At 39.1% G+C, this 14,838-nt stretch overlaps 1 protein-coding gene and 1 non-coding gene across 6 annotated transcripts in view; one reads left to right on the top strand and one right to left on the bottom strand.

The window, feature by feature from the left end:
* Positions 1-14,838, top strand: part of USP9X (ubiquitin specific peptidase 9 X-linked) — a 131,430-nt gene that overhangs the window by 30,684 nt on the left and 85,908 nt on the right. The window lies entirely within an intron of this gene.
* On the bottom strand, positions 4,726-4,797 carry TRNAC-GCA (transfer RNA cysteine (anticodon GCA)). The gene has a single exon. It is a non-coding gene; the product is annotated as a tRNA-Cys (tRNA).

Here is a 14,838-nt window from a genome sequence, read left to right as displayed (position 1 = left end):
TAAGGAAACCAAGATACAGATGTGAAGGAACTTGTCCAGTTTGGACTCCGAGTAAGTAACTGAGGCAGTTTGTCTTCATTCTATATTTTTAACCACTGCACTGTATAATGTCTGACTAAATGAGTTCCATTAGCATTCCCCTTGTTATTAATTTGGCCTTCTTTTGCCACAGCATGGAGGCATAAAATGTAGCTAAAGGGCCCTTAGCATGCAGCCTCTCATTTTAAAGATGAGGTTCCCTTGCTTTTAGCACTTCTGCTTCTTATTTCATTTGCGATCTGTCAAAAATGTTGCTAACCTCTGGCCTCTCTCTTTTTTTTTTTTAAGGTCTCAGTACACTAAGTGGGGGAGGGGCCATAATTGAATTAGAATGTTTTAAAGTTTTTAATGTTGTTTTCGTGTTCAGTGACTTTATATAAGTTCCTCTTTTGATTTGAATATTAGCCTTCATGGCATACTGCAGGATGTTATTTTGAACCTTTAGGATTAATTGTACACAGTCATGCAGACTTGAAAGGATAGCTTTTTTCTTCTATCTCTCAGCGGAGTCTACATGTATAAAACCATATTACAGAATAATGCAGTGTCCAACTAATGAATACATCAATAAAATGTGTACCATACAATGGAGTATTTTTCAACAGCAAAGAGAAATGATACGTGGTAAAACTTGGATGAGCCTGAAAACAGTCATGGTGAGTGAAGGAAGCCAGTCACAAGACTCCATGTTGTATGGCACCATTTATAAGAGGTATTCAGAACCGGCACATCTATAAAGACAAAAAATATCAATTAACTTGGGGCTAGGGGTGAAGCAGGAGGGAATGGGGGTGATTGCCACTAATAGTATGGGGTTTATTTTTGGGGTGATAAATATTCTAAAATTGATTTTGATGATAGCTGTACAACTCTGAATAAATACAGTTGAATTATATCTTAAGACTTATTTAAAATTTATTATATATAACTTCAGACATAGTGAAGATAATCTCATTGACTACAAGGAATTTCAAATTCTTGGTTTTTCAGATTCTTTACATTTGTGATTTAGTCTTGTGAAGGTTCAGGCAAAACGAGTACTTACCTACTGGATGCACATTGAAAATGCTAATTTTGGGCAATCTTGTCTGCCGTGTATAAAATGACTAAATGAAATGAAGTCTCTTTTCAATTTGTTGGATCAGCATGTTCATGCTTGGATTAGTAACTTCTAAGTGAAAGTGTCACTCCCTCAAGTTGTGGCGACTCTTTGAGATCCCACAAGTCTCCTTTGTCCCTGCAATTTCCTGCACCAGAGTACTGGAGTAGGTAGCCATTTCCTTCCCCAGGGGACCTTTCCTACTCGATCAAACCTGGGTCTCCGGTATTGCAGGCAAGTTCTTTACCGTCTGAGCCGCCAGGGAAGAAAGTGTTAACTAATTTTGATAAAGATTGGTAAGAGCTGTTAATGAATAACTCTGAGTTGTTTATCTTAACCTGTCTTTTAACAAAGAGTGGACTGATAAGTAGGCATATGTTCTGTGATATTTGATATGTTACCGTGTCTAATATTTTAAGTCAGTGATGTTCACTTGCTTTTTATGAGTAGATTGATTTGTTTAGGGACTAAAATTTATTGAGACCTCGCACTCTTTTTAAGGATTTAATAAAGGAATATTTAAGGAAAAGTGTATCTTTTTTTGAGAAGTGATTTGAGTTTATGTACAGTATAAATCTCAGTATTTTGAAGGATTATAATTTAGAAAGTGGTGAATATTATTAACTTTTGTTTCAGTGGGCATAACTGTAAGCAATAGGTGTCAGTGACAAGGGAAATAGACTTTAGACTCAATAAAAAAGAGACCTTGCTGAGAGCAGTGAGCTTTACAGTGTTATAACTGAGAACTTTAAAGGGAAAATGTAAAGGTAGAATTTCCTACAATTGGAGCAGTTTCCAAATCCCAGTAGTCTTTGAGCACCTCTCCCTGATGGCCTGCAAGGTTCTAACCTTAAAAACATGTATCTCTTTGGTGCCCTTTTTGTGCTCAATTTAGAACAATTATTTTCTTTTTAAAACACGTCTTTTTCATTTTTATGATATTAAATATTAGTGTATGTGTTTTGGGTACCTGGATGGATAGTCCAGAACTGCCACACCATTTCAGCACTTGCGTTAGCTTTGTGTTTTTAATGTATTAGTGTTCCACTGTAGGGTTTGTCAGATGAGAGCAACAGAAGCAGACGTAACACGCAAATGATGTGTTGATGTGAAGGAAGAATGATGTCATGGCAAATCATGTACACAGACAGAGTGGTGGAGTCATTTAAGTGGGAAAGCTGTATCTCGCACATGGTGCACGATGGTGGTAGGATGGCGTGCAAAACCCAAAGGAGCCTCTGCCCTAACAGCCAGCGGTGTGCTGCCATCTGCCACGTGTTAGTAACAGTAATAGTTTTGTATGTATTTAGTTTGTGAACTTGTTTTGTAGCAGAGCAGTAAGCATAAGGAGTTGAATTCTAATTTCATTTATGCACATACTTAAGCAGCATTAAAGTAGAAAGTAATTTAGTTTTTTAAAATACTGTTAAGGTAGAACCAAATTTGGCAAACTTGAGGCAGCTTAGTATATTGTTGATGGAACGCTGATGCTTGGCGTCACGTGACTGGAACTGGAGCTCCAATTCCATATTTACCAGGTTATTTCCCTATTTAATAAGTGAAAAATATATTTATACCTAAAAGGGCAGTTCATGTTCATTATTTTACTCAAAAGATAGGTTACTTACTGTGTAACACTGAATAATTTCGATGTCCTGTTACTGGTTTCTTTAGTTTTCCTATTGTAACATATTCTTTAGAGCCAGCACAAGTTCTCATAGGAATGCTGTGCTATGAATTGTCTTACAGATGGTAAGATTTGATTTGAGACATTTCAAAAAGTAGGGCAAATTTTTGAAATATGGGATTTCTGTGTTAATGTTAACAGAATAATAAAAGCAACTACTTTAACATTTTTGACACTGTTCATTTTATTAAGTTCAATCTGCACAGTTATGATATGTATATCAGGAACACAGAATCCTGGTAATTAACAGTTGGGAGAATACTTTTCCTCTGGACTGATCTAGAGATCATATTCATAGGGAGCCCAGGAAGGTTCAGAATTAATTGTCAAGTGTGCGTAATAATCGAACTAGCATTTCAAGGGAGAAATAACCAGTGTTTGTTAAAACATTACTATTTATTGGGTGCCTTCTTTGCATGGCACTTCAAATTCATTCTTCCATTAAAGTTTTTCAGGAATCTCTAAAGGTCTTGGCCACCTTGAGAGAGAAAAAGATGCTTGGAGGTTAAATATGATCTGTTCCATGTGTATCTATTATGTTGAAATTGCTGAGAAACCTCATGCTCTGCAAAATCAGGCACTACAAAGTAACACGACTTCAGGGGAAAGCAGGATTGAGAGCAAACTGATCACTCAGAAGCTATATAATTTTGTAGTTAGAACAAAAACTATAAAAATTTCAATAAAATAAACAGCACAGTTTAAAAGATTCTAAATTCCTGACAAAGTATAGTAAATATAGTTTTTTCTTTTTTTCTTTTTTTTTAAGGTAACCCTTCTATATAGGGAATGGGGAGGTTACTGAGTTAGGGACAAGACTGAAATAAAATTAAAATGCACAGAGACTAGAGGGAACAGTATGTGTACTTCCAGGACAGAGCAGCATACGGCTAGACTGAGCCAAGAAAAATGTAGGGTGACGGCTTTCCAGTCCAGACCTTTATCCCATCCTCAGGCTGCATTCAGCTGCCGTTACTTAGTACAAAATATTAGCATATTGAGGGGAAAGTTGCTTATGAGCTAATATGATTTTCAGATGTGTTTACTGGTATTTGCTAGTGAGGTAAATCTCAAAACTACCTTACATTGTGTTTTGCTTAATGCTCTTGACAGATGTGTTTTTTTTTGCAAATTGAAGGTTTGTGGCAACCCTGCCATCGAGCAAGTCTGTTGGTGCCATTTTTCCAACGGCATTTGCTCTACAATATACTGTAAACACAATTTTTATGTGTACTGGGAAACCAAAAAATTCATGTGACTTGCTTTGTGATATTTGTTTTAATGTGGTGATCTGGAACTGAACCCACTGTATCTCCAAGGTATGCCTGTACTTGTTTTGTAACAGAACACATCATTTTTTTTTCCCCCAGACTTCATATTTACCAAGTGTTTTTTCACTCCCAAACCCTCAGACATGTTCCATCCGCAGTACTTAGTTAACAAAATAGTTGTCTTTGAAGTGTCGCCCCTCCAATGAAATGTTACTTGAGAGGAAAGGAAACTAATGCTTAACTGGACAGCTCTGACATTTAAGGGTAATCATTACCTCATTTAATCCTCAAAAACATAGCCTTGTGTCCTCCTCAGGTGAGGAGACTAAGTCCCAAAGAGGTTTGGGAATTTTGCCCAAGATCACACAGTTAAGGACCAGAGTAGAAATTTAAGTTCATATATTTTTGGCCAGAGAATTGCTTTTGTATACCACACTGCTTCTGGCAAAATAAGTTTGAGATCTTTAACAAAAGTGGTTGACTAAGACACTTGCTAGAATTGAAGTGAAGTCGCTCAGTCGTGTCCGACTCTGCGACCCCATGGACTGTATCCTACAAAGCTCCTCTGTCCATGGAATTTTCCAAGCAAGAGTACTGGAGTGGGTTGCCATCTCCTCCTCCAGGGGATCTTCCCTACCCAGGGATCGAACCCGGGTCTCCTGCATTGCAGGCAGACGCTTTACCACCTGAGCCACCAGGGAAGAATTGGTGAAGTCCTTCTATTTATCCCCTCTATGGTCTTTTCTCCTCCAGCACTGAAATTGAAATAGCAATTGTAGCATAGCGGGGAGATGAGCAAAACTGTTGGTACCAGGGTATCTAGATTTGAAATTTAATTTGCTAGCTTTGTCCCCCATTAGTTATTTCATTTTAGTCAGATTACCTTTATGTGCCTCATTTTTTCCCATCTGTAAAATGATAATAATGAGTACTTAATTCTTGAGATTGAATATTAAATGGGTTAATAGGTTAAAACTTTTCAATGATACCTGACGCGCAGTATCTGCTCAGTAGATGTTAACTGTCACTCCTGCCCCATTGCTTCCCTTATTTCCTTTTTGGTTCATTCTTTTTCTACGCCAATTCCATACTGTTTTCCTAATTTCTCGCTTTCCTCCCCATCTCTTCGTATCATTGATTTGAAATAGTTAAATATAGATTGTACTTATGACTATTAATGTTTCCAATACTTCCTAAGTTTTCATTAATGTTTTGGGTGTATATGTTTGAATACCTGTTGTTTGTAGGGCTGGACAGTTTTAAAAATCAGTGATTGTGAGTAGTCGTAATGCTTTTATTTCTGACCTCAGGGAGGCTCTTCTTAGCTGTTTTTTTCCCTTTGTTCTCTCTGGTAAAGTTGAGCTTGTTGCCCTTCTCAGACAGCCAGCCCCTTAATTGCTTATCATCTCAGCCTCCATTGTGTTCAAGTGCTTCGGGCACGAACTTGCCTTTACTCTGTTCCAAGTAAAGTCAGCTCACTTGGCGAGAACTTCAGAGCTCCCTTATGGCCTCCTCCTCCCCTTGAACAAAACCTTTACACCATTGCTTCAGAATCGGGGTGGGGCAGTGGCCCTGCCTCACGGGGTGTTTGCCAGTGGTACCCCTGCTTCATGAGTAGTGTTGAGTGGCAGCAGCAGCCTCTAGGCTCCTGGTGTGGAACCTCAGTCATGTGAGTGAGATGGAGTGAGGGTCATTAGGACCGCGTTATTCTTGGCCTGCTGAACCTGGGGTCAGAGCTTCTGCTCTGCAAGTGGGACCTGGATGGAAGAAAGGCTCCCCACCCAGCTCTTCCCTGCAGTGGGAGCCTCTGCAGCTGAGAGTTGAGGATGATGAGAAATGCTTGCTATCTTCCTCCTCTTAAGGGGAGGGAGGGGTGGGCGGGGGCAGGAGTTGACTGGGAGTTTGTGGGTGAGAGCCTGTGTTCCTCTCTGTACCCACCTGGAATGGGGCTTCTGTCCTGCTGAGCTGGCTCAAAATGCCAGACTCTCTGTTTTTACTGAGTAGATTTTCTTTAGTATTCATTTGCTGTGTACCCTTAGGGTCATTTCTAGAGACTACAGAAGTTTTTTAATGGTTTTTACCAGTTACAGTTGTTTCACTGGCGAGAGTGTCCACAGAACTTGTGATGCCATCATTCCACAAGTCTTTTTTTTTTTTTTTTGCCACACTTACAGCATACAAGGATCTTAGTCCCCCAACCGGGGATCCAGTCAGTCTCCCCTGTGTTGAGGAGGATGGGGGGGTGTTTAACCACTGAACTGCCAGGGAAGTCCCCCATAAGTCATTTTTAATTTATTACTCATTGCCTACAGCCACTAAAAAATTCACATTTGAGAATGCTTTCGGAAGGATGCTAGAATTTATTGAAGCTTTTATGTACATATAAAAACCTCTGGTACCCTAATTGTGTACATATGGCTTGACAGATACAGTATGGAGAAGTTTTGAATAAAAAGGACCATTTACTGAGCACTTCTAAATGAATAAATTTCTGTTGCCACAGAGTTTAGAATGAAGGATGCAGTTCTGTTGTGATGACTTCTAGGAAGTACGAGTGGATGTACATGGTGATTTAGTGACAAAAATTAATGGTGTGTGTGTTTAATAGTGATGATAATAGAATACGGACATTTAGCTTAAGTAATGTTTTTAGATTTAACAGATTAATTAGACATCTTCATTTGCATTAGCTTGAGTTATTGATCGAATTTGAAGCTATCTAAAACTAGCATCACACTGGAGGGGTGGGGACTCTTTAATATAGCTGCCTTGACTGGTTTTGTGTATAATTTTATCATAATGTGTGATAAGAATGATGAGTCCTGTTATAATGATAATGGCAGTGCTGGTGGAACTACAGAAAGAAAGGCCTTTACTCTTGAGTGAAGGCTGCATTTTAAAATTGCCAAGGGATATTTAGGTTTATAGTTATGGACATGAAATGGCATTTTCCCATTGAACTATTGTTTTTATAACATCATTTTTGATTATGCCATGTTTCTTAGGAGTACAGCTGTTGTGATTTAGAAGAAAATATTTTGTGATATGTAGCCATTAAAGTGGAGAAGGCAATGGCACCCCACTCCAGTACTCTTGCCTGGAAAGTCCCATGGGCAGAGGAGCCTGGTGGGCTGCAGTCCATGGGGTCGCTAAGAGTCGGACACGACTGAGCGACTTAGCTTTCACTTTTCACTTTTCATGCATTGGAGAAGGAATGGCAACCCACTCCAGTGTTCTTGCCTGGAGAATCCCAGGGGCAGGGGAGCCTGGTGGCCTGCCGTCTATGGGGTCGCACAGAGTCGGACATGACTGAAGCGACTTAGCAGCAGCTGCCATTAAAGGTGAATATAGAAGAATACTTAGCATGAGGAAATTATAAATTAGGTGAAAAATCCGGTTTTATCAAATGTGCTTCTGCATCATAAATATTTTGATACTGTATCTTGGAGGTGTGGATATGGTGAGATTAATGGTAGTTTTCTCCCTATTTTCAAGCATTATTCATGCGTGGCCTGGAAGTTAAGACTGTCACCCTGGAACTTGTACTCCCTCAGTTAGAATTCTGGCTCTTCCACTTGACTGCCTCTTCACTCTGCCTCACTTTCTGAGGCTTGTCAACCTGACTGTGATGGTGTTGAAATTGAGGAATGAGAGATGGACTTGGAAAAATAAGTTAGGGCTGATTGTGATTGATCTTGAACAGTATTATGTAAGAAGTAGAGAGGTTTTTTCCTCTGAAAACTAAAGGTTTCAGAGACTGAAAATGTTGACATTAATTTAGCAATAATATACTAAAAAGATTGGTAGTGTGGAGACCATCCAGGATGTTAAAATTGGAGTCTAGCCTAGAGTGGTGTGAGTGGGAGTGGAAAAAATAATGTTGGACACGTCATAAAAGGAATTTCTAGAACTGAAAAGGGAGAGGGTTTGACTTGTAGTTCACCACCACCACCCCCTCTTTTTTTTGTTTTGAGTGTTTACCTATTGTGTGCCAATGAATTCTTGGAATTCAATGATGAGCAAAGCGCATGCAGCTTCTGCCCTTAGACTTGTTTTGTTTTTTTTTTTTAACTGTTCCTTGAGGCATGTGGGATCTTCGTTCCCCTACCAGGGATCAAACCCGTGCCCCCTACAGTGGACTTTCAGAGCCCTAACCACTCACCGAGGGGAATTGCCGCTTGTGGAGCTTTTCTGTTCTGGTAGGGAGCGAGATCATACACAGGTGCTGTGAAAGAAGAATGCAGTTTCCTCTGAGAGCCTCTGGGAGGAGTACTTGATGGATTCTGAGTGAGGAGAGTTGAGGATTGGTGCATCAGTAATTGGTGGGCCAGACTAAGACCACTTTTGCAAAGGCTCCACAGTCAGCATGAGAAAGTACATTTTGAAGGAACAACAAGAAGGCGAATTGGAGTTAGAACCAGCTTTGGGTAGAGTAGTTGCAAGATGAGCCCAAAGTTGGGTGTTCTAGAGCATACTAAACCATTAGAGAAGTATTTTGGTCTTCATTGGGTCTTTGAGGGTTTTTTAAGCAGGGCCATGATATTTTAGGGTTTGCATTTTAATAAAATTCAGTAGTGATCATTTTTAATGCCAAAAAAAGAGAAACATAATTGGCACAGACAGGCCTGACAGTAACCATACTTTTAAGAGAAAAATCAGTCTCATCCTTGCCCCACCCCACCCCATTCTTAGTTCTCCCTCTTCAAATATGGAAAGAATATCTTTATCTTGGGGGCTGTAGAGAATCTTCATGGTATATAATGGAAGAGCCAACGGCTTTGAGAATCTAAAAAGATGTTAATGCCATCTTGGACAAACTGAAGTTACTTAATCTCTTAGCTTCTGCTTCTGTTTGTTAAATTGGACTGATAATCATGGAATAGGGATCCTGGTGATTAAGTGAGGTTACATAAATAAAGGACCTACTATTGTGCCCCGTACATAAGTGCTCATAACTTGTCTAGAGTAATGTACAAATTAAGATGGAACTGGAAGGGGACCTGTGATACTATGATTGATAATAAGAAATGGTCTTTATCCCAGTTACTGGCGACTGAGCTTTTAGAACTTGGCATTTTCTAAGTGGTGAGGATCTGGAAGGTGTCTGTTGTTAGGTTAATGAAGTGACTTGAAAAGCCCCTAGATCGCTGAGGATGGGGGCTGGTTGCCAGGGAAGCCAACCCTATGAATAGTGTTCTCTCTCCCTTCCTGAAGGAAGGGGAGAAAGGCTTAGAGGTCCTTAATGGCCAGTGATTTAATCAGTTGTGCCTAGGTAATGAAGCCTTCCTAAAACCCCAAAAGGATGGGTTTCAGAGAGCTTCCAGTTTGGTGAACCCGTGGAAATATGGGCCAAGTGGTGAGCCCAAAGAGGACATGGAAATTCCATGCCTTTTCTCCATACCTTGCCCTATACCATCTGGCTGTTCCTTAACTTATATCCTTTTACAATAAATAAACCAATAATGTAGTAAGTAAAATGTTTCTTTGATTTCTGTGAGCTGCTCTAGCAAATTAACCCAAGGAGGGAGTCTTTGGAGCCTCCATTCTGTAGCCTGTCGGTCAGAAGCACAGGTGACAACTTGGATTTATGGCTGATATGTGAAGTGGGGGGAGAGTAAATCTTGAGCTGTCTTTCAGGAGATAGTGTCAGAATTGAGTTGAATTGTAGGACATCCAGCTGGTATCGATAATTGGTGTAGGGCAAAAAAACACCCATTGTAAATAATGGGATACAGAATTGTAGAGCCACAGAGAAACTTTGAATGGAATAGAACCAACAACTCCACAAAATAAAAAATCCTTGGATAGTATAAATACTGAAACGTGTTTTGCCTTACCCACTTAGAGTGGCTATGGATCATGGTGTATTGATATAATTGATTGTGAGGTGTGTCACAAATAATAATAATAGGTAGTTAAATAATTAGTTAAAACAAATACAGTGACAATGTTTGCAAATGAGTTTATCTAAAAATTAGTCGGGATTATCCCCCAATAATTTTCACTTAACATTTCAATGTTATCTTAGAAGGGATTTTTTAAAAAGCAGAAGTCCAGGTATTGCACAGATAATTAAAAGTACATACTTGTTTTTGATCGTTGTTTGTTTATTTTAATTTTGTGTTCTGTTTCATATACTTTGAGGGTTTTGGCAGTTTTTCTCTGTCCATGGACGTGTGTCAAACCTGTAATACCCCATGTGTGTCATTTCTTATGCTGTAGAACTGCTATGTAGAGAAAGATATTTTTTCTTCCAGACTACAATGCATAAAAAATTTGTTTTTAAACATGTTGAATCTATCATAGCAATAGAAATTCCAGTTTAAGATTCAAAAATATCTAAGTACTCTGGGCTTAAAATAAGCCAATACACTAAAATAGTGGTTATTTTGAAATAAAGCTTAGTACTTAAAAGATGTTTCATATTGACTTATAATAAAGATGAGACGACTTACACATTTTGCAGTTAAATTTTAAACCAACGTGTAAGTTCTTTCTTTCTGTTATGTACTAGAGTATTAATTGCAAAATAATAGTTTGTCTAGTTAGTTGTAATTACGGTCTCCATTTTGTAGTGATGGGTCAGAGGAGGAAGGCCTAGTGCTAGGTATGTATAGCTTGTGTTTCACAGGCATGTCTCTCACCGCTTGAGTCAAGTATTTTAAGAGGAAAACAAGGGTAATAGATGCCAATTAAACGTGGAAAGTCACTAGATGAAGAAAGATAATTGAATAATTTTCCCCTTTGGTTTTGATACATAAAACCAGAATAGGTTAAGTTCTCAAGATAATTTCGTGGATGTATATAAGGATGATCTATCAAATTAGTTTCTAATGAACTCATTTTGGTGATCAGTAAATAATTTGTTGGACTTGCCATTGTTGCTTGTTTGTCTCTCAACACATTGTGTAATGTTAGTTCCACAAGAGCAGAGAGATTTGCCAGCTGTGTAATGCCATGTATTTATTCCTTTATGCTTAAAACAATATGTGGCCCACTGTAGATACTCAGCATATATTTCTTAAATGACTAAGCTTTGAGTTTTTATTTTAACGTCCTTTATATTTTGGATGAAAAGAGAAAAATTTAGAAAGAGAAAAGACTCTTTAAGTATAGTAGTATCATATATGTGGAATTGTAGAGACTTTCAGTGTGCTGTATAAAAGAGATACTGGAATGTAGGGAAAGTTTGAGCAGAGATGGGAGAATGTAGAGAAGGTCCTGTAGAGAAGGACCATTCTTTGTCTTAAGGGTTTCTGTGGTATTAAGGCCCTTCCATTTGAAAGCTGCTGTGGGAGAGGGAGAGGGTGGGGAGATTTGGGAGAATGGCATTGAAACATGTATAATATCATGTATGAAACGAGTCGCCAGTCCAGGTTCGATGCACGATACTGGATGCTTGGGGCTGGTGCACTGGGACGACCCAGAGGGAGGGTATGGGGTGGGAGGAGGGAGGAGGGAGGAAGGTTCAGGATGGGGAACACAGGTATACCTGTGGCGGATTCATTTCGATATATGGCAAAACTAATACAATATTGTAAAGTTTAAAAATAAAATTAAAAAAAAAAAAAGAAATTGAGTCCTACAAAGTTTAAAATAAATACAAATGGTTGATGTTTATGGAATTCTAGGTTATTTAGTATAATGGATAACTAAGCTTTATCCAGGTAAATGTGATGCTATTCCCATCTTGGAAGATGCTAAGTTTGAATATAAAAATACTATAGGTTCTAAAGGGACTATCCTTTTCAGCAAAATAACACTAAGGTAAATGGAAAAGGCAGCAGTCTGAGACCTCTCCCCAGATAAAACACCTAATATTGCCATTTTGTATTGCTGAAAATCCAAGATGCATTCTGGTAAAATTCGTATGAAAGGGAGGGAGAACAATGACCCTTGCAGTACTCTTGTTTTTCTAAAATAAAATGTTAAGCTTCAAACTTTACTTTGTACAGTAAATTTTCGCATTGTGATTTGTCGACTTTTAGTGCTCCTACAAGAAGTGGTGGCTATTGTGTCAGATTTTAAATGATTTGAATGATTATTGAGTTGCTCAGTTCTGTGTAGGATACTTTGACTTTGACTTGGTAGAAAGTTTGTTCTAACTCAGCTGCTGCTGCTGCTGCTAAGTCGCTTCAGTTGTGTCCAACTCTGCGACCCCATAGACGGCAGCCCACCAGGCTCCCCCGTCCCTGGGATTCTCCAGGCAAGAACACTGGAGTGGGTTGCCATTTCCTTCTCCAATGCATGAAAGTGAAAAGTGAAAGTGAAGTCGCTCAGTCATGTCCAACTCTAGCGACCCCATGGATGCAGCCTACCGGGCTCCTCCGCCCATGGGATTTTCCAGGCAAGAGTACTGGAGTGGGGTGCCGTTGCCTTCTCCGTCTAACTCAGCTATGAATGCCTAAATATCTGTGACTTGGAAGATAAGCTCCTTTAGAACCTTGAGAGTACTTCTTGTAATCAAGTAAAGGAGTGTGATAGCAATTCATATCCCATCCACTTGAATTGAATGGGATTTATTAAGAAAGGTACCAGTGTTCCAGGGGATTCCCTGATGGTTCGAATGGTAAAGAATCTGTCTGCAGTGCAGGAGACCCTGGTTCGATCCATGTGTCAGGAAGATCCCCTAGCCATTCCAGTATTCTTGCCTGGGAAATCCCATGGACAGAGGAGCCTGGCGGGTTATAGTCCATGAGGTGGCAAAGAATTGGACATGACTGAGCAACTAACATTTCACTTAAAAAAAAAAAAAAAGGTAAGAAAGTTACCAGTGTTGGAAATTCCCTGGCTGTCAGTGGTTAGGACTGGGCACTCTCACTGCCAGTGACCCAGGTTCGATCCCTGTGGGGAAACTAAAGTCTTGAAAGCCCTGTGGTGTAGCCCCCCCCCCCCAAAAAAAAAGGAAAGAAAAAGGAGGAAAAAAATAGTGGTGTTATTCTTGGGTAACATAGTTGTAGTATATCTTTGATTTTTTTTTCCCCTCCATTCAGACTTTCCACATTATATTTCAATACATTATTTTCAAATTCTTAGCTCAAATATTCAATAGCTCTACACAGTACACTATAGAAAAGGAAGAGAAAATTAAAATTTTTGAGAATTACTGTATTTGGTATTTATGAAACACTTTTATCAAAATAATTCTCATGACTTTTTTCTCTTTTTGCTGTGCTACATGGCATGTGAGATTTTAGTTCCCCAACCAAGCATCAAACCTCTGTCCCCTGCCTTGGGAGCATGCAGTCTTAACCACAGGACCACGAGGAAAGCCCCTTCATGGCATTTTTGTGGGTAGCACTGTCTGCTTTAAAGACCTGGAAAAGTAGTGACAGTACTTGTTACTGGACTTTAAGATAGGGCAGCTTGTAAGTGGCAGAGGTGGGGTTTTGAGCAAGAGTTATGTTTGAATCCAGAAATTACTTTTAATTGTTCCATTCCTGTGTCCTGTTCTTAATCTCTCAACCTAGCACACTAAGGGAAAAGTATCCAATTCTTATGTGGTGGTAGAGAGATGACTGTTAAAAATAGCAGAATAGAGCAGAGTATATGCTGTGCTGACACCTACTGTGCCTGCCCAGCACAGAAATGTGGAGAAGATGATTTAGTTCTGTGGTCTGAGAGAAAGGTGTTTTATTTGGGGAGAGGTCTCAGACTGCTGCCTTTTCCATTTACCTTAGTGTTATTTTGTTGAAAAGGATAGTCCCTTAGTTATCCACAGAATGCTTTTATCTAGAATAATTTGTCCTCTGACTTTTTGCCAGATATTTTTGATTTGTCTGTAGATGGAGAGTTACTGAGATGCATATGAATGGAACGATGTTGAGCATAAACAAACAACATGAGAATATAATTCTAAGATGTTTTAAGTTAATGTCCTAATGTTAAAGGAGTACAAAGCAAGAGAGCCGTTTTATATATATATATATATAATATATTATTGTGGGAAAAATTCATAATCGATTTTAACCATTATTAAGAATACAGTTCAGTGGCATTAAGTGCATTAACATTGTGCAGCCATCACCACCAACCATCTCCACAACTTTTCAGTCTCCCAAACTGCAACTCTGTACCTCTTGATCAATAATTGCCCGTCACCCCACTTTTCCAACCCCTGGTAACCACCTTTCTACTTTCCTTCTCTGAGTGTAGTTACGTCATATAAGTAGAGTCATGGACCGCTTGCCCCTTTGTGACTGATTTGTTTCATTTAGCATTACGTCCTCTAGGTACATCCAAGTCAGAATTTTCTTCCTTGTTAACGCTAAATACTATTCCATTGTGTGTGTATACCAAATGTTTATCCATCCACCCTTGGGTTTGCTTCCTGGAAATACCTTTTGAAGAGTGATGGCATTGGTTTAATGGACGAAGTAATAAAATTCACTTTAGAGTTATTAACTTATCTGTGTTTTGTTCAAGTCACTTCTTAGAGCCATGGTTTTCTAGTTTACAGGAAAATACCACATTCTATGTAAACTGTAAGGATGTACCTTAAAAATATCATTTTAATTTTGTTGTGCCTCAGGATTTGTTTCCCCCTTTCCAACTTGCCCTACATTTGGGAATAAATAATAGACTTCTTCCCACCCCCCAAGATTGTGACTCCTCACTTTCAGAAGGAGGTGTTTATTTGTGGGGGATACCGTATGATAGAAGGGGAAAATGGGGAAACAGTGTCAGATTTCATTTTCTTGGGTTCCAAAGTCAATGTGGATGGTGACTGCAGCCACAAAATT

This window comes from Bos indicus, chromosome X (assembly GCF_029378745.1).
Source record: "Bos indicus isolate NIAB-ARS_2022 breed Sahiwal x Tharparkar chromosome X, NIAB-ARS_B.indTharparkar_mat_pri_1.0, whole genome shotgun sequence".
NCBI classification, from domain to species: Eukaryota; Metazoa; Chordata; class Mammalia; order Artiodactyla; family Bovidae; genus Bos; species Bos indicus.
Note: the sequence above shows the minus strand (reverse complement) of the source record. Positions and strands in the feature narration are given on the sequence as shown.